The sequence below is a fragment of the Plecotus auritus genome (genome assembly GCF_963455305.1).
Source record: "Plecotus auritus genome assembly, chromosome: 2".
Classification (NCBI taxonomy): domain Eukaryota; kingdom Metazoa; phylum Chordata; class Mammalia; order Chiroptera; family Vespertilionidae; genus Plecotus; species Plecotus auritus.
The window spans coordinates 3394348-3417196 of NC_137771.1; the positions used below are offsets into that span (position 1 = coordinate 3394348).

General features: G+C 53.0%; 1 protein-coding gene across 13 annotated transcripts in view; it reads left to right on the top strand.

Annotated features, from left to right (window-relative positions):
* Positions 1 to 22849, top strand: part of CAMTA1 (calmodulin binding transcription activator 1) — a 701446-nt gene that overhangs the window by 90194 nt on the left and 588403 nt on the right. Inside the window, exons 5-6 of one of the 13 annotated variants that reach the window (XR_013959952.1) lie at positions 4614 to 4715; positions 5954 to 7658. The exons of 11 other annotated variants lie outside the window; for them this stretch is intronic. The gene's annotated coding sequence lies outside the window, so the exon portion shown is untranslated. Of the gene's footprint in view, positions 1 to 4613; positions 4747 to 5953; positions 7659 to 22849 lie in introns of those variants that run through there. One more of the 13 variants, XR_013959951.1, reaches the window with a different exon arrangement.

Consider the following 22849-nt stretch of genomic DNA (forward strand, 5'->3'; position numbering starts at 1 on the left):
CAAGAGGGTGGGGTGGGGAGGTCAGGAACAGAAATCAAGAATTAGGAGTGGAGTCATTCTCTGCCCAGTGAGCTTGGTAACTCGTTCCCGCCAGGGCTCTGCGCGGCAGGCGTCTTCTCCTGGCTGCACAGGTGAGGACGGAGGTGCTCAGGGTCACCCCGCCATCGAGCCCCGTTTCATGCCCCTAAACACCAGGCTGTTTTGTTTCTGTTTAAAAGTGGCCTCATCTGTGAGTTCCTAAGTAGACAAAGGGATAAATGCCAGATGGTAGTGAACATGGCAGAGCGGTGAAGCCAGGTAAACTGCATAAAGGTTGTAGGTGTTTCAGTGTCTGTTTTAGAGAGGGACTTGAACGGGGTCTCACTCGGTGATTTGGAGGACATGGCACCGTGGGTATCTGAGGAAAGCGTGTTCCCAGCAGATGGAACAGCAAGGCCCGACCCCCCCAGCCTCCCCGGGTTGGGGTGGGGGTGGGGGTGTGGCAATAGCAAAAGTGAGGCGAGGAGAGCAGGGCGGGCCAGTGGGGCTGCTTTGAGTGTGGGCGGTGGGAGGAGGAGACCAGGTAGTGGGCCCCGAGGTCACGGGCCGGTCTTCGACGTCCCTGAATGAGAAGGGAAGCCATCTGAGAAGAGCTGAGCAGGAAACGGCTGATGCAAAGGGTCGCTGTGCCCGCAGTGCAGGGAGTAGGCCAGGGGCCAAAGTCAGCCTGGGGCCTGCTTTTGTGCGGCCAGCAAACTAAGATGCTTTTTACGTTGGCCCGTTGTTGAAAAAAAGATGAATAATAATGCTTTGTGGCACACGGAAGTGATAGGGCATTAAGCAGTCAGTGTCCATTTCGGCTCCTGTTTTATGGAACGGGCCACGCTCTTCACTCACCTATCGTCTGAGCTGCTTTTGAGCTGGAAGCCACGCTGAGCAGTTAAGACAGAGACCAGGTGGCCCGCAGAGCCCCAACTAACTATTCCCTGTCTGGCCCTTGAAGAGGAGTTTGCTGCTCCCTGGTGCAGGGACAGGGATGGAAGCAGGGAGACCAGCTAGGAGACATGTTGCAAGGGCTGGCGGGGGTGGGTGCTGGGACCGGCGGAGGGAGTGGTCAGAGCTGGATGTGCCTCAGAGCGAGCAGATAGGCCCGGTGCAAACGAGGCGTCGGGGTGGTGCCCTGGTTCCGCACTGACACCTGGAGGGAGGGGAGCACCTTGACTGAGGCTGGCACCCCGAGGGCACCGCAGGCTGGGGAAAGGCCGAGGACAGAGCCAGGGTTGTGTTGTGGACGTGCTAGCTCTCTCTGCCTGGAGGTGTTGACATGGCGGCCACGCAGCCTGAGTCTGACGCGGGGAGGAGGGCCTAGGCTGGAGTGGCCCGTTGGGTTTTCAGCGTAGCACGCTGTTCCCCAGGCTCCTAGAGGTGCGGCCCTGCAGGGAGCGAGTGGGTGGGGGAGAAGTTCCCACAGGCCGGGCCGCCCAGCGTTAAGAGGCAGGAGAAGGAGGGAAAAGCGGATGAAAGGGCCCACAGAGCAGGGGAGCCTGGAGCGTGGGTGTCAGGTGCGGCCCAAGGTCACTAAGAGCCAGACTGAGAACTGACCACGGATCTGGCAGCCCGAGGTCATTCGTGACATTGGTGAGGTGCGGAGGACCAACGCCCGCTTCCCGCTGGTTCACGCGGAAGGAGGGCAGGAAGGGGCGTGGTGCCTGGGGCGCTGCTTTCTAGAGGCAGAGGGGCGCTGGAGTTTGTTCTGATGAAGAGCAGATTCGTCTGGTCCACGTCGAGGCTAGGGCAGTGCTGTCCAATAGAATTACAGTCTAGGCCACAGGTGCAATTTTTAATGTTCTAGTAGCCATGCTTCAAGAAAGCATAAAGAAACAAACCCAGTTAATTTTAATAATATGTTTTATCCAACCCAATATATCTAAAGTATGTGGACATGTAATCAATATAAAATTATTGAGGTATTTTACATTTATTTTGTACAAAGCCTTGAGCTCCAATGTGGGTCTTACACTTCCACACATCTTACTTCACACGAGACACATCTCCAGTGCTCAGTAGCCGTGCGGCTCGCGGGCTTTGGGGATGACGGTGGAGGTGAGTCCAAGGTCGTTGGAGAGGAGAGGGTCAGGGATCAGAGAGGCCAAGGTTTATAAAGATTTTCTGTGTGGATCTGAAAGCACTGATGACTCCTGGTGAGAGGAACAGGGATGGAGAGGCAGGAGGGGAGGCCAAGGCTCTTACAGGGGCCGGTGCCGCATGGGCACTGCTGTGACCTTCCGCCCACCAAGCAGGACTTCCCGACCCTGACCCTGTCCCCGCTTCTCCAAGCATCTGCCAGGGTCTTGCCTCATTAGAGTGGCACCTCCTTGGAATCATGGGTTTGGGGCAAGATTTCTGAGTCAGAGGAAGATTTCAGGACACAAGGCCATAGTTTTGACAGGATCTTCCAAAAATGGCACCTTTCCACTTGGGGTTTGACTTGTATCCAGAGTCTGTTCATTGAATCACCGATGAAAACACCAACTCAGTGTGAGCAACTCGCCGCAGCGCTGAGTTCCCTCAGGAGAAAGCGCCCTTCAGGTGCCTGTCGTTGTCTGTTGCGTCTTAGATCGCTGCCTTTGTTTTGGCATAAGCCTCACCTTCTCGGAGTTGTACGTGGCTCAGCAGTCCTGCGTGTGTGAGTCCCGGCAGAGGCCGCCTGCGGTAGCTCTGAGGCTGTCAGACAGACCGCACACAAACCCTGCCTCCCAGGGCTGAGAGGCTGGCATGGTCACCCTGTACCACGCAGAGAAAGTATATCTATTTTGATCCACATCGTGTCTTTAAAGGTTAATGAAAATCGATGCTGGGGTCAGAACGCTGTTTTTTAAAAAGCTTGTCATCAGCAGGAGGAGCCGGTTTAGAAGGGGGAACAGAGCCCCGGGCAGCACACGCTGCTCCCAGCACCCCTGGGAAGGTAGAAGGACCCCGCCCCATGAGTACCTTTATCAAGTTCAAACGACTTTAGGTTCCCTTCCGTTTGTTTCCTGTTGTATTAGGATGAACCAAGAAATTGTCCCAAACCCTGCCCGCCCCCATATTTAGGAAGAGCCCACTCAGAGCCACGTGTTTATGAACCTCATGTTCTTGGCTGACTTGCGCGTTGGAGGAGTGATGAGCCAATGTCACAGGCGTGAGACCTGGACAGTCCGTGGTCAGCGTCCAGACTGGGCTCCCCTGGGAGCTCACTGGCTGTGCACGTTTAAATAGAATGTCCTTCTCGCACCCTTGCATCCACCTGGGAGAGACTCGGTAAACAGCCTTTAGTAATAGTGAAAGATCACTTAGGACACAAGTTTTCCTAAACTCTCTTTATTCTAATTAAAGTGTTTCCATCTGATGGGGAAGAGCATGAATACCAAACACTGGAAATTAAGCAAGAAATTAAAAGAGCATTAATGGCTTTATTGCAATTTGTTTTGAGGTTTTTCTCCCCACTGAGCGGTGTTTTGCTTATAAAGTCACTCCTTCTCACATAAATCTTTACGACATCATAATGTATCCCAGCACAAGAAGAGCTATTTTATGTTGCCACTTGTAAATTATAAGACATTATGTAAAAGAGCCAGAGTATTAACTTTTCAAAAGCATTGTGGACATAATCACTTCATTTGGTGCCTGCACAGCCCCAGCTTCTGTGGCCGGGAAGGTCGGTGTGTCCCGGAGACGAGGGCAGTGAGCGCAGTGACATTTGCTCAGTGTCTTTTATTGAGACCTGGGTCACTAGCATCTCTTCCTTGTAGTTTTTGCCTCAAAAAAGCCAAAGTATTACAACATTTAAGCTGGTAATTTATTCCTTCAGAAATTTACTGCTGAAACTTCAGCTTTAACCAGCATAGCCAGACAACCTTCACCAAGACAGGTGTGTGACTGCAGCAGGCCAGCCCTGGCCCCGTCCTCAGGGGACACAGAACCGGGTGCTCGCCTGCTCTCTGCGTGGTTCTGTGCTGTCGTCCGGATTTTCCTTTACCAAGTATCTGTGAATTAGCATTCATTAGCCCGAAGCTCCATCCTGGATGTAGATGTAGGTGAAGGTAGAGAAACACCATACCCCAAGACCATCACGGTCAGACACAACCACCAGCCGCCCCCCCCCCCCCCCCACCCGAAGCAGGCACTCAGTCCTAACCTTTCGCACACTCTGTCCTCCTCCTGCTCTTCCGCCGCAGCTCTGCTCTGCTCTGCTCTGCTCTGCTCTGCTCTGCTCTGCCTGGCAGGCAGCCTGGTCAGGCAGCCCAGGGCTCGTTTCTCAGGCCCTCTCTGCACAGCCTGTCCTTCCAGTTCCCCCCCACAGGGCGCTGCTTTCCTCACCCGGTGAGGCCCCTGCTGTGCACACTGTTACCTACCTCTTTCTGGGGTCTTTAGTTCACTCAGCCGGGAGCTCCTCGGAGCAGGGGCGGGGCCTCACCTCTTTCTGTTTCCCTGGAGCCCAGCCCAGTGTCTGTCTGTGGTTGTGGGGCCTGGATGGGGCGGGTGAGTGGGGAAAGTGGCAGGAATGCGGGAAGGCTAACGTACCTTCCAGCCAAAAACGTGAGCTTAGTAACTGTGTTGCGGGAAGAGAATGAATATTGTTTTTGTTTATACAGGTCTTAAAATTTTGGTGGCAGAGAGCAAATGTGCAGAGAGTAATGGAAAACCAGTCAGAAGCTGCCGATTCCGCAGAGATGATCGCGTTTTATGTAAAAAATGTAATTTACATTTGATCACCTTGAAACCTTCCGTGTGTTGTTCTGGTGTCTTAACTAACGACTTCATCCATTGCACAACCCTGGGGAAGTAGGTCACAAAGGTCATGGCGGACTTGCCTTGTAGGGAGCCCCACTCTTCCGCCAGTGCGTCCTCGTAGTGCCATCCTGTAGCTCCTGGGTGCGGTGGGCTGGCACTGAGCACTGGACGCAGATGCCCGAGGACGATGGTTCTGTCACCGAACTTGATCCACTGGAATTCAGGAGTGATGCTGCGGGTTAGCCGTTTTGAGGGTAGACATCAGTCCCAAACTGGGCATCCCTCCCGACATGCTCTCAGCTTGCCCTGTAAGACTCGTCAGCACAGTGTTCAGTGTTTGGCCCCAAATCATTCCCTTTGTGGCTCTTCCTCCGTGAGTACCTCAGCGGGGGAGGTGCCGACAGGGGTTAGGAAGGGCCCGTCTTCTCAGGCTCCCTCCCAGCATGCAGTAAGGTAGTTCCGCGCTGCTGTGGAGTCACCGGTGGCGTGCCAGCATCACAGGTAATTGGGGAATGCTAGTCCCTTTCCTCGTGCAGTATCCCTTTAAATACTGTATTTTTCCAACCCGTGAAACTGGCCTGGGAAGTAACGACGGGACGTGCTGGGGATGAAATGGGAGCTGTCCCCCCGAGTCCTGTGTGCTCACAGCCTTCAGCAGGGGTCGCTCTGAGGCGCTGTTCGGGCCCAGCAGTGGGTGCTGGCACGCGCTCCTCTGAGTCAGCCCCGTACACGCTCCCCGGGGGCGCTGTTAGAAAAACCACACCAAAACTTAGTTTGCTGAATAAGTCAGTAAAAATTACTATAACATTAGCGTTCATTGACCCTTCACCTCGATCGTCTTTGAATCTTTAATTTTTAATTTGATCCTTTAAAAAGTTTTGTGGCCTTATAAAGATACAACATACAACCCAATAAAATTATGCTGTAATAACTTCGTAATGATTGCGAAAAAGCCGATTAGAAAAGATCCCATTTTGAGTTCTTGTAGGAAGAAGTCAGACATGTGGGGAGATGTCGTAGTGTACGGGGTATGTATATGCATGTACATATGTTTAATGTGTACTTCAGTTTAATGTGTACTTCAGTTTGCCTTTATCCAGATTCCTCTTCTCTCTGCCTCTGGAAATGGGGCAGATTTTCTTCAGTTAAAAGCAGAAATAGAAGCGATGATCTTGACCCATTTTACACTTGTTTATTTCAGGCTCTCCCCACACACTTGTTCATGGGCGCAGCAAGAAGAGGGTCCACAGAGCTGGAGCTGGGAGGGCTGGCAGTGGAGAGAAGCTGGCGGGCTCGTAGGGGGAGCTCTGCCATCCTGCCAGCTCATCTGGCTCCGAGACGATTCTATTAGTGAATTAATTGTACTCAAAACCCGGAATTAATTTGAACTGCATGTTACGAAGAATGAATAGCTTGAAGTGACCCGCTCTGGCTTCATCCAGTTATTGTGACGGGAGATCCCACGGCCTGGCCTGGCTCTGGGAGAGCAGGTCTCTGTCCACATGCCACCTGCTCACGAGGCCTCCATGCCCAGGTGCCACTCCGCGGCCCTTTGGCAAGCTTCTCAGCTCTTAAGAGCACTCGCCACCCGAGCGAGCGATGATGTGTTTACATGCTGGTTACACGTGTCACCCACGAGAATGGAAGCTCCCCGGAGCAGGGCCTCTGACTGGTCACCCTTGGATCCAGCAGGAGGACGGTGCCCGGCCGGCGTCAAGTCCGAGGACTGCTGTGGGGTGGATGGTGGAGGGTCAGCCAGCAGTGCCTCCTTCCTGAATGTTCTTCTTCCCATTTGCCTCTTACAGGTGACTTTAAAAATGACAAGGCAGCGAGATTTAGGGCAGCGGGGTAAACGCGAACATTGGGTTGAGATTGAAATGCCTGGCGGCCCTGCTCAGGGTACCTGGGAGCTGCCGGGCACAGCAGGGCTCTGGGGCTGAGGGCAGGTGCCCTCTGTGTGACGGCACCCCTGCCTCCTGCTGAGGAGGGGCAAATGGACAAGAACACGAGCCACGTCTCTGGGTGACTTGACTGTCAAGCCATCTAGTCAGTAAAGAAACATCGAGAAATAAAGACAGGGAGGGAGGAGGCAGGCAGGCGTTTAAAAGATTTCTTAACATTGAATCATTTAAAATAATAAGTTAGGCATCAATTTAAAAATAACCCCAAATATACCCTAGATCAAAACGGCCATTAACAGAGGCACAGCTCGGAGGCAGTTACTTAGATAATACTAACAAGACTTTTGTTCCAGATTTCCTTCAAGACGTCATTGCCAGTCCATCTGTAGTCTTTGTGGGGTAGGCCAGCTACAGTACTGTTCTGGAAAACCTCTGAGGAGGGCTTTTCTTCTTTTTAAACATAAACAGCAAAACCAAAGCCAAGGAGGCAACATCCTGTGATGTGTGCTGTTGCCTCAAGGTGAGTTCATTTGTGGTGCGAACTTGTGATGAATTGTGTCAACATTTTTCAGGTGTGGCATATATTATTTGTCCGATTTTGTCCATTTCAGTATAAACTTCGGTTATTTCTTGCACACCGAAGGAATGAACTCAAACCAGAGGGAACAAAGGCCCAGCTGCTCCTGAATTTTCTTTCCAGAGAGAAGAAATGTTTCTGATGAACTCAGTGATGTTTCAGTTTCGTGTAAATAAAGTGTGAAAAGCAAAGACCAGGTTTTTATGCACCACGAAGCAAAACAAAAGCAAAAAATCTTTCAGGGCATAATGCATTTTCCATTAAACTTACTGCCGAACTGTTGTGATCATGTGCTCTTACCCGCCATGAAAGTATCAGAAGTGTGAATTCTGGGGCGAAGAACTAATTGCAGAAGGTGGTTAATGAGGCAGAACTCACAAATCTGCATTTACAGTTTTGTGGACAAATAAATCATCAGTGGAGGATACAACTGTAAAAAAAAAAATTCTTGATTGCATTCCAGAAATGCAAGGTTGAACTTTTTCCCAAAATAGCATTTTTTAGCCACTCAGAGGGACCTTGTGAGTATTAAGTGTGATGTGCTCAGAATAGCAGCCCGTGGCGGCGTGAACCCTAGTAACTGTTCGCCATTTATCCTTCCAAGGATTGTCGTACGAAAGATTCAGTCATGTCTTAATCACGCATAATAAACTGTGCTATGATTTTATGACGGTGGATGTCCACTTGTAATTCACTGGAGAGAGGCTTTTTCGAGCGAAGAAGCCGCGGAAATGTTTCTCTTGGTGCTCTTCTGTGTGTTCACGTAAAAGATGCGAAGGTTTCTCTACGTGGCGGCAAAAGGTGCAGGAGCAAATGGGCAGCTCTTTGTTCTCTTTTCAAAATCTGGACATTGGATTAACTTACTGTTTTTGGAAACCCCCCCCCCCAAATCCTCCCACCCCTGGTGCTGCATGTGTGACTTACAGCTTTTATGGGGTTCAGTGGACATGTCTGACCAACAGATGCATAAGCCTCTGTTTGATCACATACTTAGCCCTTCAGTGATTTGAAATCTAGTTTTCATTCAACATTCCTGCAGCTTAAAACGTGTGACGTAAGCTTTTCAAGAGTGATGATGTGGGTTAGTGCCCTCTGATGGCACTCGGGACGTCAGGCAGAGCGGGAGGGACCTCAGCCCCCGCAGCTCTCTGGACAGCAGCCCCGTCATGGCTTCTTCCTGGGAGCTCTGGTTCCGGCGGGGTTGGAAAGCCCGGGGTGGCAGTGTATGCCCACCGAGAATGCTGTTTCTCAGTTTCCCGCTCCCTTCAGCCCTGGCCCCGGAGCTCCCCGGCCTTCCTGGAGCTGCAGCGAGCCCCCCGTGGGAACTTGTGGTGAGAGCGTTTTCGGGTGGACTTGCTGTCGGAAGGCCGTTCCGCCTTTCCCGTGTGGGTCCCTCGGCTGTGGGGCCAGGCCGACCAGGCACTGGATCTGCCCGCCTGTCTGGAAGGGCGGGGCCCTGGAGAGCCCTCTGCCTTCCGTGAGCTTCCCGAGCTGCTGCTTCTGGCCCGTCAGGAGACGGTGTGAGGTTGGAGGGCGCTGACACGGGAAAAAGTCTTAACACAGTGACCTGCGGGTGCTGTTAAATACGTGCTAATTTCCTTCTCTTCCTAGAGGCTCCTCCACCTTCACATTTAAAAATAATTTATTTTGGAATAATTTCATGTTTCCAGCAAAGTTGCAAAGATGGAACAGAGTTCCCCAACCCCCTCCCCTAGTGTCTGCGAGCATCGCTGAGCGGTTGAGTTTTCCTGGTGAATTTTCTTACATAACCCCGTGAACTGGCATCAGATCGGCCCACGGTGCCAGGCTAGCACTTAGCATTGCTGCGGCACTGGCTGCCCACCATCCTCTCTTTTTACCTTGGTCCACGGCTGTGCCCACTTGACATTAGAATAACCTTTTGCTTTTCTAGGATCTTAACACCCAAACACTTGCCCTGTGTATGCAGCTAACGAGCTGTGGGCCCGAAGCAAAGGCCGGTGGGCAGCTCGTGCCAGGGCTCAGCGGGCATGTCCGCAGTTCCATGCCACTCCTTGTGCCTCGCGACCTAAGTCAAGGCAGAAGCACATGCGTCCCCTGCCCCCAAGATGCCAAACCATTCCTTACGCTCAGAAATGGAGAAGAGACGAACTGGGCCTCCCCGTGAGAAGTCCACTGGCTACTTTTAATACGTAGAGAGTCTATAAAGTGTTATTGTAGAAACAAAAAATAATAGCAACTCTAATTTTGTGATTTCCCAGGCAATATCTCGTTTGGTTTATTTGAAAACCATGACAGGGGAGGGGGCAGGCTAGAAGGGGTTAGTGGGGGAAAAGGAACATATGTAATACTTGCAACAATAAAGATTTTAAAAGAAATCTATACTAATAAAAGGGTAATATGCTAATTAGACTAGATAGACAGGACGTCATTCCGGACGTCCTTCCTGACAAAGCTGGGGCCCAGGTGAAGCCGCCCAAGGTCCTTGGTGCCTGCGGCTGGCTGGAGGGAGGGAAGCCGGGTCCCGGGTGCCTGCGGCCAGCCAGAGGGGGAGGGAAGCCCGGGTCCCGGGTGCCTGCGGCCGGCCAGAGGAGGAAAACCTGGGTCCCGTGTGCAGGGGCCGAGGCAGAGGCAGTTGGGGGCGATCAGGCAGGCGGGTGAGGGGTTAGGGGCGATCAGGCAGGCAGGCAGACGAGCAGTTAGGAACCAGTGGTCCCGGGTTGCAAGAGGGTGCAGGCCCAGCTGAGGGACACCCCTCCCCCCTGCCCCGTACACGAATTTCGTGCACCGGGCCTCTAGTAACTTAATAAAAGCCAGGCATCTAAGCAGGGAGAGCTGTGTCACTCCCTCATGTGTCGGGGAAGTAAGGGAGGCCACACTGGAGACTCAGAGCCCAAGTTCACGGAGCCGTTCTGCCGAGAGGCTGAGCCCTGGCCTTGCCTCCCAGCACCTCCTGCGATGATGTGGCTTTGAAAATGTTGCTTACCCCTTTTACACTGGCCGAGTCCTACCCCAGTGATCACACTCATGCTTTTAATAGGCATAACAGTGCTTTGATACCTAATTGCCAACTTAAATGTTTGGTTCAGCCAGATCCTATTGAATATCCTGAGGTCAGCATCACTAGGCTGATGTAACAGAACCTCACGGTCCTGTGCCTCGGGGCATCGTGGTCTGCTGCCCTGCGCGTCCACAGGCCCCGCACAACTGCAGCCTCTTTGAGGCCACGTCCTCTTTGTGAACTTGGGGCTGCACGTTGTGCTGCAGAGAAACCTTGACATTGTAGACACGGGCAGTGTCTTTTTTATGAGAGCCACGGAAACACTTGGCCGAGGAGATGATGTCGTTGGAGAAAGTGATAAATGGCCCGGTTCTTGAAAGGGAGCAGAGCGTCTTATTTAAACATTTGGATCCCGTCAGAAGTAGAAGTGAGCGTTATAAAATGTTTGCGCAAGGATGGTGGGGGGTGGGGGGCGGCGGGGTTGCTCTTCTCTAAAGCCTAACAGCTGCTCCCGTGGCGGAGGCGTTGCTGTGGTCATGTTGGCTTTGTTTCGGGTCTGTCTCCATGTCTGGCTGCCTCTCACTGGTCCTTTCTGAAACCACGAGTGGCAGCTCTTAGACTGTTCAGTCGCACTGACCACTTTTGCTGAGTTTGGTGGGTGTTTTTTATTTATTTATTTATTTATTTTTAATCAATAGAATCTACAAAGCCAAAGTCAAGTGTAAGAAGTAAGGTGTTTTCAACCTTTTGAAGTTCTAACCGTCTCATTAAAGAACCATCTTTTCTGTTTTCGAAGCTGACAGCGCACCCAAGTACCTGCCTGATTCTAGCCTGGCGCCTGCGGACTCGGGCGGCCTGGTGGCGGCCTGCGCCTCGAGCGGGCTGGCTGCTGCTCCCTTCGGCGGTTTTGTGCGGGAGCTTTGTTGTTGTGGGTCCCTCGTCAGGCTGGGTGCCGGGAGGAGGTCACACAGCAGGCGGCTGTCTGGCTGGCTGGCTGGCTGGGGAGCCGGGTGGCCATTGCTCGGAGAGCGCCTGTCGGTGTGTGTGCAGAACTCCAGACGGAGGCGCCAGCGTCGCGTGCACGTTCCGGGGGAGTCGCACGTGGTGCTAGCTGCGTCCCTCTGGGATCCCCTGGGACTCATCCCGAGGAAGTTAGACGAGCCGGGGCTCTGGGCTTCCATTGGCCAGTGGACTCGGCTGTGGGTCACTGCGTGGTTCTTACCCTCCCCTGTCCTTGAACGTTGGAGCCCTGTGACCCAGGCCGCCTCTCTGGCAGGGAGGTGTTTGTGTTCATTTGTGGTTTACTGACACCGGCTGGGAAACGTGAAGATGTGAGTTGTGTAATTTACAATCATGGCCAAAAACATCGAGCCCCCTGCCTGCAAATCACATGACCCAGCCAGCCAGATACTTCCTCAGCCTGCACATTTCTTTCAGCCATGGATGGATTTGACTTGCCTGCCTTTTCCTTTCTGTTTTACTTACGCACCAGAGACGCACATTGAGAAGTGACGCGGGCTCCGGTGTTTGCATGTTGAAAACGGAGATCTGTGCGCAGTGGCGCCGGGGCCAGCGCCGTTACGGAAGCAGAGCACCGGGCCGGTGTGCTCGCAGGCTGGGTGTGACGCCGGAGTGAGCTGCTTTTTGGTGCCTCCGGTCTGTCCTGGCTTGGAACGGGCCTTCGGAGTAGGTTTTGCATTTTCAGTTCCATTTGAGAACCAGGTACTCACTGTGAATGCGAAGTTGCTGGGAAGTTTGTTGCAAACATGATGCCTCCCTCTATTTCTGTGAACCTAATAAAATCCAGTAAGAATAGCACGGGCTGAAATTTAATTACGCTGTGCTGAATATTTCATGTGGAATTAGGGGCAAGAGTTGCCTTTAAAAAGCCTTAGGTTTGGAAGGAATAAAGGCTCCGTAGGTTCTTTGGAAGATACTATAATGAAAAGACTGGCTCAAAAGTATTTTGCCTTTTTTGAAGAGTTTAAAGCAATCCATCGATGTCTTCCTAAATTGATTGCCTCTTAAACATCAGCCCTGCTCCGGGAGGTGCGCAGGCTGCTTCTGTTAAATGTAAAGTAGGTTTAATCTTCCGGTTTAGATGTTTAATAGAAAGTAAATGTTTGACTTGCTTTGCTTTCTGCTGAACCTGTATTTAAATACACACAGACAGTTTGAATTAAGTGAAAACATCACCGGACTAGCTATTTTAAACCTTGCAGGATGTAAGAAGGCTAAATGGGGTTCCCTTTTAAAAATAGAAATGGCTGCTGCATTTCCATAATTACTGCTAACTAGCAAACATTTTAAATGGCGGCAAACTCAGGGCCGAAAAATACCCGCTTAAAACAGCCTGGTAACGAAGCTGGAAATGTCCCGAGAGCAGCTGCTTTGTACGGAGGGCCTGGGAGGCGGGGCGTAGCTCGGGCAGCTTGGAGCCAGGAGCCTTAACCTTCCATTCCAAGCCCATCAGAGTGCGAGTCCCGAAGCCAGCCTTTCCCTTTGAGGGCGCCGTTTCTCTGCCGGAGAAAGGCGAGGGTTGACGCTCAGGGTCGGCAGGCACAGCATGGAAGAGTATCTGCGAAAATGAGGACGAGGGTTGCATTGCAAGCCCGAAGCTCAGAAGAGCCAGGATTCTGCCTTCTGCATCCCGGGCGCGAGGTCCACCCTCGGGGCTCTGCCTGGACACCCCCCGCTTCCCTGCGTGGACTCCTCGTCCGCAGGCTCCCGCCGTGTGCGGGGCAGGGCAGTCTGTTAAAACGAACGAGGGTGAGGCCACTAGCTCGCCCACGCCCTGTGCTGACGGTCCATCTGTGCGGTTGGCTCGTGCAGTTTTTCTTAAAGGTGGTGGAGAAATGCCAAATGTTAGTGTGTCCTGGTGTGGAGGAGACCGGCTATTAAGGGTACTCTACAAGTCCACCTGTGCCCCTTCCTCAGTGATGGAAAGAGATGCTACAATCCAGGTTTCAAGCAGGTGAGGTGAAACTCATGGACGTGAGAGCCGGGGCCAGTGTCGGGGCCAGTCCTGGGTGGCCTTGGCCTGTGGTGGCCCTCGGGGGGACAGGGTTTCCAGGGGCCGCTCTGGAGGGACTGACTCTCCTTTGCTTCCGCTGGCCCGTCTCTCCTGCCTCCTGGCGGGACCTCTCCTCACATAGCGACCCAGACCGGTACCTGGCCGGCCCGAGCCCTGGTTGGTTCTGTTGGACAGAGAAGTGGGTGCTACAGACCAGCCCAAGGTGCTCGCTCCTGACTTCCGTCCCTCCGTGCCCCGCGGGCTCTCAGGCGGATGTGGAGCAACACCCAGTCGGGCTCTGGGTGCCTCTTGGGGTGGGGCCTGCGCCATCCTGCAGGTGTGCCAGGCTGCTGCTGTCCCCGGACGCACTGCGGGTGATGAATGGCCGTCACTGCGTGTGATGGCTGAGAGGCAGGCCCCCGCCAGCGCATGCCTGCACGTGGTGGTGTCCTGATGGATGGCGCCTATTCTGGGAAGCAGCTTATTGTCTCACGTGAGCAGGCGTCCTGAAATAAATGACTGCTTTCTTAATATTTTGAATCATTTTCTTCAGCACATGTTTTGTAGCCGTGGTTTGAAAGCTTGCCAAATATATGCCTTTGCACAACTCCCCGTAGGGCTGGATATACAGCCAGACCAAACAGTATGATTTAAGGGTGAGCATAATAGGAACCTCAGCAATCACTTGCCTTGCATTTGAGAGAACGGCAGTGGAGGGCTCTGGAGTTATTTTTCCGTTAAAAATTATATAGACAACGCACAAGTGCACCCAGGTGTACAGGGTGGGGCCGGGGTAGGGTTACAATTGTGTGGAAAATAATACAGTAATTAATAATATGGGGATAAACGGCGCTGCACATACTCACCCCTACTTTTGCCCAACCCTGCATAGTTTTACTACCTTCTAATAAAAACAGTCACCCTGAGACCCCTAGGCGGAACACACTGGCGAGATAAATAATTACTTGACTTTTGTGATGGAGGCAGTAATTAACTTCCACAGATCCTAGGTGATACCGTAGATGTGACTGAGGACCGGGGTCAGATTCCAGAGGGTGACAGGATGGGAGTGAGGCAGAGGGTGACAGGATGGGAGTGAGGCAGAGGGTGGCAGAAATACACATGAAGTCTCAGCCCTTGTCAAGTCTCTTCTGTCAGTCTGCTCCCTGTTCAGTGCATTCATTGATGGAGCCATAAACGTGGCGCTGACTCCCTGTTAAACAGGGTCTTTGGTTTTTACATTCCACACACTGCTGTGTGTGTATCATTGTTGGATTGTCAGTGCCTAGAAAGGAGACCTTTGCACAGCCCCACGGATGAAATCGAGAGCTATTTGGAAAGTACATTTGAGACCCAAAGTCTGTTTCCCAGGCCGAGAGAGATCCTCTTCCCGCAAGCTTATGGCACGTACCCGGATATTAGAGGCTAAGGACACCCAGAAGCACCTGCTGCGTGCGCTTAGGAGAAGGAGCTGCCGTGGAGGAGAACTTAGAAACTGTCTAAGTTATCACAGCCACCAGAGTCCCCGACAGTGGCACCATTGCCACGCAGTCCGACAGCCTCCCGTCACCCCTAGAACACAGTGTTCATCCAACAGGAAGAGGATCTACCCCTCCGAGCTCAAGATGTCACTATGTCCACTTGTGCCATCAAAGTGATTCTCTCCGTGTTTTTTCTTTCCTGAAACTTCTGACACTTTCCAGTCATTGCAGAGCACCCAGCTTTTGGAGTTCCATACAAATTAAATTCAGAACCGAACTAACTGTTATTGCAAACAGTATGATTATGAAAAGTCTTTGGGGGATTTATACACACATGCTATCTGAACAAGTGGCTTCAACCAGGCTCCGAGATACATGCTCAGTTGTTTTTCTACAAATGAGTAAAAAAGATGACATTAAAATGTCAGTGCCATTTGCAGTAGCTTCAAAAACATCACCTACCTTCGGATAAAACTGAGTAAATCTGTGTAAGACGTATGCACTGAAAAGTACAGCACATTGCTGCTAGAAATGAAATCCAACATCGAGAGAGTCAGTGTTGTTAAGATGTTTATCTTCCTAATCTGATTTACTAATTTGGTGCTATCCTAGTCAAACCTTAGTCAAGCTGATTATGAACTTTATATGGACATGCAAAGGACCTAGAAAAACCAGATCAATTTTTTTGGTTTGGTAATCCTCACCCGAGGATATTTTCCCATTGATTTTTAGGGAGTGGAAGAGAGGGAAGGACAGAAACATGGATGTGAGAGAAACACATCGATTGGTTGCCTCCTGCATGTGCCCTGACCAGTGACTAGGCCAGGGAGGAGCCTGCAACCAAGGTACGTGCCCTTGATTGGAATCGAACCTGGGACCCTTTGGGCTGCAGGCCGACACTCTATCCACTGAACCAAACCGACTAGGGCGAACCAAATCAATTTTGAAAAAGAACAAAGCTATACAGACGATGGCATTGTCTGATTTTGAAGGCTTCCGCTAAAGCTACAATCATCAAGACTGTGTGGAATTGTGAAAAGATAGACACAGATCAAGGGGTCAGAATAGAGAGTCCAGAAAGAGACCCCCTGTGGATGGTCAGTGAATTTGACAAAGGTGCCAAGGCGGTTCATTGGAGAAAGGGCAGTCTTCTCCACAAACCCTCGTGGAGTAGTTGGGCGGCAAGAACAACTGGGTGTCATAGCAAGAACCCATGCACCTCAACCCACACCCTGCGCCATCTACAAAAATTACCTCGGGATGGATCATGCAGATACCTAAGTTTAGATCAAAACCATGAAGCTTCTAGAACACACAGGAGAACGTTTTCATGCCCTCGGAATAAACAACGATTTCTTAGATACCAAAAGCACAATCCGTAAGAGAGAGCAGGACTTCAGACTTCATTAAAACGTAAAAGTGCTCTTCTTCCAAGGATACTGTTAAGACACTGAAAAGACAAGCCACAGTGTGGGAGGGCACATTTGCAAAATGTATGTCTAAGAAAGGACTGGTATGCAGAATACATGAAGTACTCTTAAAACTTAATAACATACAGGCAGCCCACTTTAAAAATGGGCGAGAGATCTTGAATAGACACTTGAAGATGTACAGATGGCAGCCAAGCACAGGGGAGATGTTTCACATCATTAGTTACCAGGGAAATGAACGTAAAAACCACAGTGAGATGCCAGGACACACCTATATTAGTAAGTCGTCCAAACAAGACAAATAAAACCCTGATAACACCAGCTCCTCTGCTGGTGGGGATGCAGAATCCATTTGGAAAGAAGTTTGACAGTTTCTTATAAACCAAGTCTTCAGAAAACTTAGATCGGTTCTATAGCGTGACCCAGCAGCCACTGCTAGGTGTGAGGAGGTGGTCATTCAGAAACTCACACGTCAGTGACTACAGTGGCTTGACATGATTTCCGAAAGCTGAACACCCAAATGTCACTCAGCTGGTGAGGAATGCACCACTCCATGGGAATGCTGCCCAGCAGTAAAAAGAAAGAAATGGTGTGACTGCCTCTCACAGTGCGTCCCGCTTAGTGAAAAGGATCCAGCCTCCAGGGCTACCCCTGCCTGGTCACATTTGTGTGACACTCCGGAAAAGCAAAAAAGAGGTCAGGGGTTGCTGGAGGGTTGAAGGCGGAGGTGAATTAATGATGGAAGGGCGCAAGGGGACTTCTTGGGGTGATAGAAATGTTCTCTATTTTGATTATTGTTGTGATTACACAAATATATCTTTGTTAAAATGTGCAGACACTTTTAAGACGTACTTTACAAAAGAAGATCTGTGAGTGGCCGGTAAATGTGGAAGGATGCTTGGCATCACTCATCAGGGAAGTACAATTACAACCACTGGAGATACCGTCCATTAGAATGGCTAAAATGGAAAACCACCAACATTAAATATCGGTGAGATTGTTGGGCGACTGGTAGGTGCATTAAGTGGTATAACTTCTTTGGAGACTTGCTTGGCCATTTTTGTGAAGTTGAACGTCTATGATCTGATCCAGCAAGTCCACTCTTAAGTATTAGCCTTAGAGAAATAAAAATATGTGTTCACAAAAGAACTTGTACAGAATGTTTATAATAGAGGCCCCGATTGGAAGTGGCCCAACTATCCATCATCTGAAAAATGGATAAACGATCCCAATGGAATGCTACGGAGCAATAAAAAGAATGAACTGCTGATACAAACCAATGAATGGATCTCGAAAACAAGTGCATTGACCCTTGAGCAACACAGGGGTTAGGGGCTCCTCCCCCTCCCCCACACAGTCAGAAATCCACACACAGCATTTGACTCCCACAAAACTTAGTTGTCTGTCAGTATCTGCGGGGGGGGGGGGGGGTTCCAGGACGCCCTTGAATACGAGCCCCGAGAATGCCCAGGTCGCCTATATAAAATGGCCTCTAGATCAGGGGTGGGCAAACTTTTTGACTCGAGGGCCACAATGGGTTCTTAAACTGGACCGGAGGGCCAGAACAAAAGCATGGATGGAGTGTTTGTGTGAACTGATATAAATTCAAAGTAAAGGAGCGGAGGGGAGAGCAAGAGAACCCTCCGCTCTTTCGGCTCCGCGGGCCGGATAGAACAGCCGAACGGGCCGGATCTGGCCCGCGGACCGTAGTTTGCCCACGGCTGCTCTAGATTGACACGTGTAGCCGGCCCTGCCTCTGCAGATCGCAAACAGCTCAGGTATTTATTAAAAGACCCACACATACATGGTCATGCACAGTTCAGGCCTGGGTTGTTCAAGGTCACCTGTACATACTCAGGCGGCCAATCTGCGGTGACCAAAGTGGTCTCCCGGGGGCAGGGAGGGAAATGGCTGGAAGGGGAAGTGTCTGGGCGCTGGAAATGGACCGCCTGCCCTCTGGGGCTGGGATGGCCCGGGTGTGTGTAGCTGTTAATACTCTCCAAACATTAAGGTATGTACTTCTGATTGTCTGCTAATTATACTTTAGTAAAAGTGTCTTAAAAACTCAGCTTTGAGCCCTGGGTGATGGGCTCAGTGGTTAGAGCATCAGCCTGCACTCTGAGGGGTTGCAGGTTCGATCCTCAGGGTGTGTGTTGGAGGCAACCAATCGATGTGTCTCGCTAATATTGATGTTTCTCTCTCGCCCTACCTCTCCCTTCACTGCCCCAGTGTGGGCCCTCGTGACCCCCCAGTCATTCCTGGCTCAACCCGCCCTGCTGTCAGGGACCCCGCTCGGCAGGAGAAAGCCTCCGCTCCTTAGCGTGGCACTGAAGCTTTGCCTGTCCCTTCTGCTAGTCCCGGGTAATGGGGACCCCCGTAGGTTTCAGTTCCGTTTTCCCTGGGTTTTATCCTTGCCGCCCACTCCCGCCGCCGCCGCCCCGCACAATGGATTGTTGTCATTTGGCAGGTGGCATATTTATTAATAATTTGTGTGTGTGTGTGTGTGTGTGTGTGTGTGTGTGTGTGTGTGTGACATATTGGGGATAATACCTGCATCTCTCTCGTGCTCTGGGGCCAGACCCAGCGCCTTGAACACAGAAGGTGCTCAGTGAAGGGTTATGAGGTGCAGAGTGGCTGCTGGTGCAGTCTGGGGGGCACCAGCCACCCCTCCCTCCAGGTGCCCGTGGATGTGAGCTGGTGCCCCCCTTGCCCAGCGAATGTCGCCGTTCTGGCCATGGAGTCCCCCCGATTGCCCTCGACCCCTCCTGACGAGCCAGGAAGGGCTACTCTGTGATCCGGATGCTAAGAAGAGGGGTTTCCTCTTTCATGTCATGTGGAAATGGGCCTGGCGAGCCGATCCGGGGCGGTCCTCTTCCTGGGAGGGTGCGGGGGGGGGGCGGGGGGGTGCCATGCTGACAGAGGCGGCGGCTTGATGCCAATCCGGCCTGGGTCTGGGCTGAATGCTAATTGGAGGTGGCAGGAGAGCCTCATGTCAGGAGCTGCCCGCCCACTCGGGCCTGACAGCGTGGCACATGGAGCAGAGAAGAGGCTGATTCTGACCGGCCCCGCCCCGGCACAGTGCAGGGTGGCCGGTGCTGCAGGCAGGGCCGGGGACAGCCAGGGACGGCGGCGGGAACGGCGGGCTGGGCGTGTTTAATTGATGCCTTTAATAATTACTGTTTAGGCAACAGAAGGCAGAGGGAGATTGTTTCCAAGGCACATCAGAGCGGCGCGGATTTGGAAGTTGGCTCAGAAATCTGCCTCCCATCCCCGCGCGGTGGCTGTTATTTAAATGTACGTTTTATTTAATTTTCCCTCCCCCTCACTTCGGAGTGCCACAGTCTTTCCCTGAAGGGAGGGCGGAAGGTGCTGTGTGAATATTTTCATAGTTATTATTTGCCTGGGGCCAGGGCCGGTTTCTGCAGTAAATCAGAACACGCAGTAGAGCCAAGTTTAACCCTCCTGCCTGGGCCACGCGGGGCGGCCAGCGGGAGCGCCCCAGACGGCCTCCCTGTCGCTGGAGGGTCCCCGGGTCTCAGAGGGGAGGGGGTCTGTCTCCACTGCAGACGTCCCTGCTTGGCCTCAGAGTTTAAAGGGCTGTGATCTGTCTGTTCTAACTGCTTTTGGTTGCTTTGCCTTATGGAAGTCCGGCGTGTGGTTCCCACTGCCCTTGAGCTGGTGAGGCAGGAGGCGTGGGGGTGTCCGGAGCCGGGCGGCATCGTCACCACTCGCTGTTTGCTGAGTCGCCAGACATCTGGGCTCTGGGACGGCACAGGGACACAGCCTGCCCTCCAGGCGCTCACGCTGCAAGGGGGGTGAGGGAGTCGCAGCCTCAGCCGTGCCCTCCAGCGGCCCCTCCGCCCCCCAGCTCCCACATGCCTGGGGGGCGGGGGGGCAGAGACTTTAAAGGACAGCGAGGCGCTGCCGTTGGACTCGGGGACACTTCCCAGCCAGGCATGCTCAGGGCAGGCCTCAAATGTGGCAGCTGAGGCGGCCTGGGCTCCGTCCAACTGCCGCGCCGTGACCTTCAGAAGCGGGCGCCTCTGGAGGCCCCTGTGCCTCCTCCCGCAGCGAGTGTGCACCGTCCCCCGATGACAGTTCCTCTCGGTGAGACATCGATGACCGAGATGAGCAGCAGGTACCAGGCCAGCCCGACGGGCATGATGGGTGCCATCCCCTGGGCCAGAGCCATCTAGCTGGACCCTGGGGCCTGGCTTCTGAGAGAGAGCGCCCCTGGTGACCCTTCTGCTGTGCCCCTGCCCAGACCCCGCACACTTCGGGTACACTCCCGAGTCCTTCGTGATCCTAGGCCTCAGCTCCCCGCTCTCCATGCCTGTGCCCTGCTGTGCCTCCTGCCCGGGACCCAGACAGTTCTCACCGCGTCATGTCCCCTCGGCTCTGCTCAGAACGCCCCCTCCACCCCCGCCCGGCTTCCTCACCGCCCTCCCTGAAGCGCACTCCACCTCCGCTTGCTGGGTTTCTCCCAGGCCTTTCAGCTGCCTGCTGTCCTGTCCTCTCCTTGTCTGTGGATCATCTGTCCCCAGAGGCTGTGTCAGAGGAAGGGGCTTTTACTGTCCGGCCACCAGCGCAGCCCTGGCCTGGGGCCCGTGCAGGGCACCCAGAGTCCAGTGAGGCCCAGCTCTCCGTGTGGGCGGGCCGGTGCCAGGCCTCTGTCTCCATCTCCCCGGTGCTGCCATAGCTCACCTGCTTCCTGGCCCAGGCAGCCGGCACCGCCACCGCACATGCTCACCTGGGCTCGGTGTTGGAAGTGAGGGCCGAGCGCTCTTCCCAGGAAAGGTTTTTGTGCCGCGGACTTGGCAGCTTGCCCACCTCCAGATGCGCCCCATCAGTCCCAGCCCAGGACGGTGGCCCTGTCTCCCTCCCGGCCTGGCCGTTGGAGTTGATAGTTGGAACCATAGTCCGAGCTCATTTTACTTTCTTGGGGTGGAGAGTTGGAGAAGTAACACACAATTTTTAAAAATACACTTGGAGCCTGTGGCTCAGTGGTCGGCGTCACCTATGAACCAGGAGGTCACAGTTCAATTCTTGGTCAGGGCACATGCCTGGGTTGTGGGCTCATTCCCTAGTGTGGGGCATGCAGGAGGCAGCCGATCAATGACTCTCTTTCATCACTGATGTTTTATCTCTCCCTCCCTGAAATCAATAAAATATATATATATATATATATTTTATTGATTTCAGGGAGGGAGAGATAAAACATCAGTGATGAAAGAGAGTCATTGATATATATACACACACACACACATATATATATATATATATATATATATATATATATGTGTGTGTGTGTGTATATATATACATGAAATAGTATTTGTGTAAATAAATAAAAATACACTTTGATTAACTTTGACAACATCCTATTCACAGGGCCCTGGGGTGTGGGGAGGTGAGGCCGCACCCACAGCCACCTGAAGGCCTGCTTGGCCTCCCTGCACTGCTCGGGGGGACAGGCCGTGCGTGGCGCCCCGTGTGCGGCTTTCCCCAGCAGTTGTTATTGACAGGTGACTGTGCAATATGAATTCCGGCATCTTCAGAATCTCCTGAGTATTGAGAAATCATTGCTGGAACTGCTGGATCAATTTAAATTTAATTAAAAGGCACCAAATCAAAGCATAACACGGTCAAGTACAGTAATAACCGCAAGCAGCCTGGTCACTTTGTATCATAATCCCGTTCCGTTTCTTCAGTGGAGGCAGGATTGAGCGGGCGGACTGGCCACGGCTCCTCTGGGAAAACGAGGAGTTCCTGGCCTCGGGAGACGCACTTTGTCTGCCCGGGCACCTGAGTGAGCTGTCGATGGCCACGGGAGGACCTGGGCTTGTGGTTTCCCTGAACGGCGCAGGAAGCGGTCACTGATAGCCCACGTTTGGGTGGAGTATGTCCCGGTTAGTCACGATGCAGGGCAAGGCCAGTGTCCCTCCCTGCCCCGCGGCGCTGTGCACGGAACTGACAGATGTGCTTCCTAGGCAGAATGGCCCTTTCACCTGAGCACTGCCCAAACCGCACGTGAGAGGTGCTGGCCCCTGGCGGGGGTGCGAGCCGGAGCGCCTGGACGTTCAGGGCCGGAGGAGGCCCAGCTTGGCGCTGCGGGGCGCAGTTCTCAGGTGAAGGGGTCTCCACTCGGAAGTGGGCCTAGAGCAGACCCACGGGCCACCTGACACAGCGAAGGGGTGGGCTCCCCCGCAGAGGCCTGGATGTGTGGGAGACGGGTGCAGAAGGTTCTAGGCCAAGGCGCTGGTGAGGTGGGGAGCCTGTCAGTTGCAATGTGGATATGAGTGGAGCAGGTGGGGTGATCCACAGGTGGGGGGACCCAGGGGGAGTCAGGTCACCTGCCGCCGGGGGCTGACCTCTCCCTCCTGATGTGACCCAGGTACAGTTAATCCGTGTACACAGACTCATGGGAACCGCCCCTGACTGGACTCTCCAGGTCCCGTCCCTCAGGCTCTGCTCTGAGGAAGGACGGTCCTCTTGGGGTCCCCCTCCAGCATTAGCCTAAGCCAAGGAGGTGCCCTGTGTCTGCCTCAGCCGCTGTCCCGAGGGCGGCCCAGCCTGGCCTGCTTACCCCCACAGCGCGGGCCTTTGCACAGGCGCCCTCCTGAGGTCTGCAGGACCCCTCCCTCGGCTTCTGGCTTCATCTGTGTGCACACGGAGCAGGTCCTGGGGTCCCAGCAGACCCCTGGCTGAGATGCCC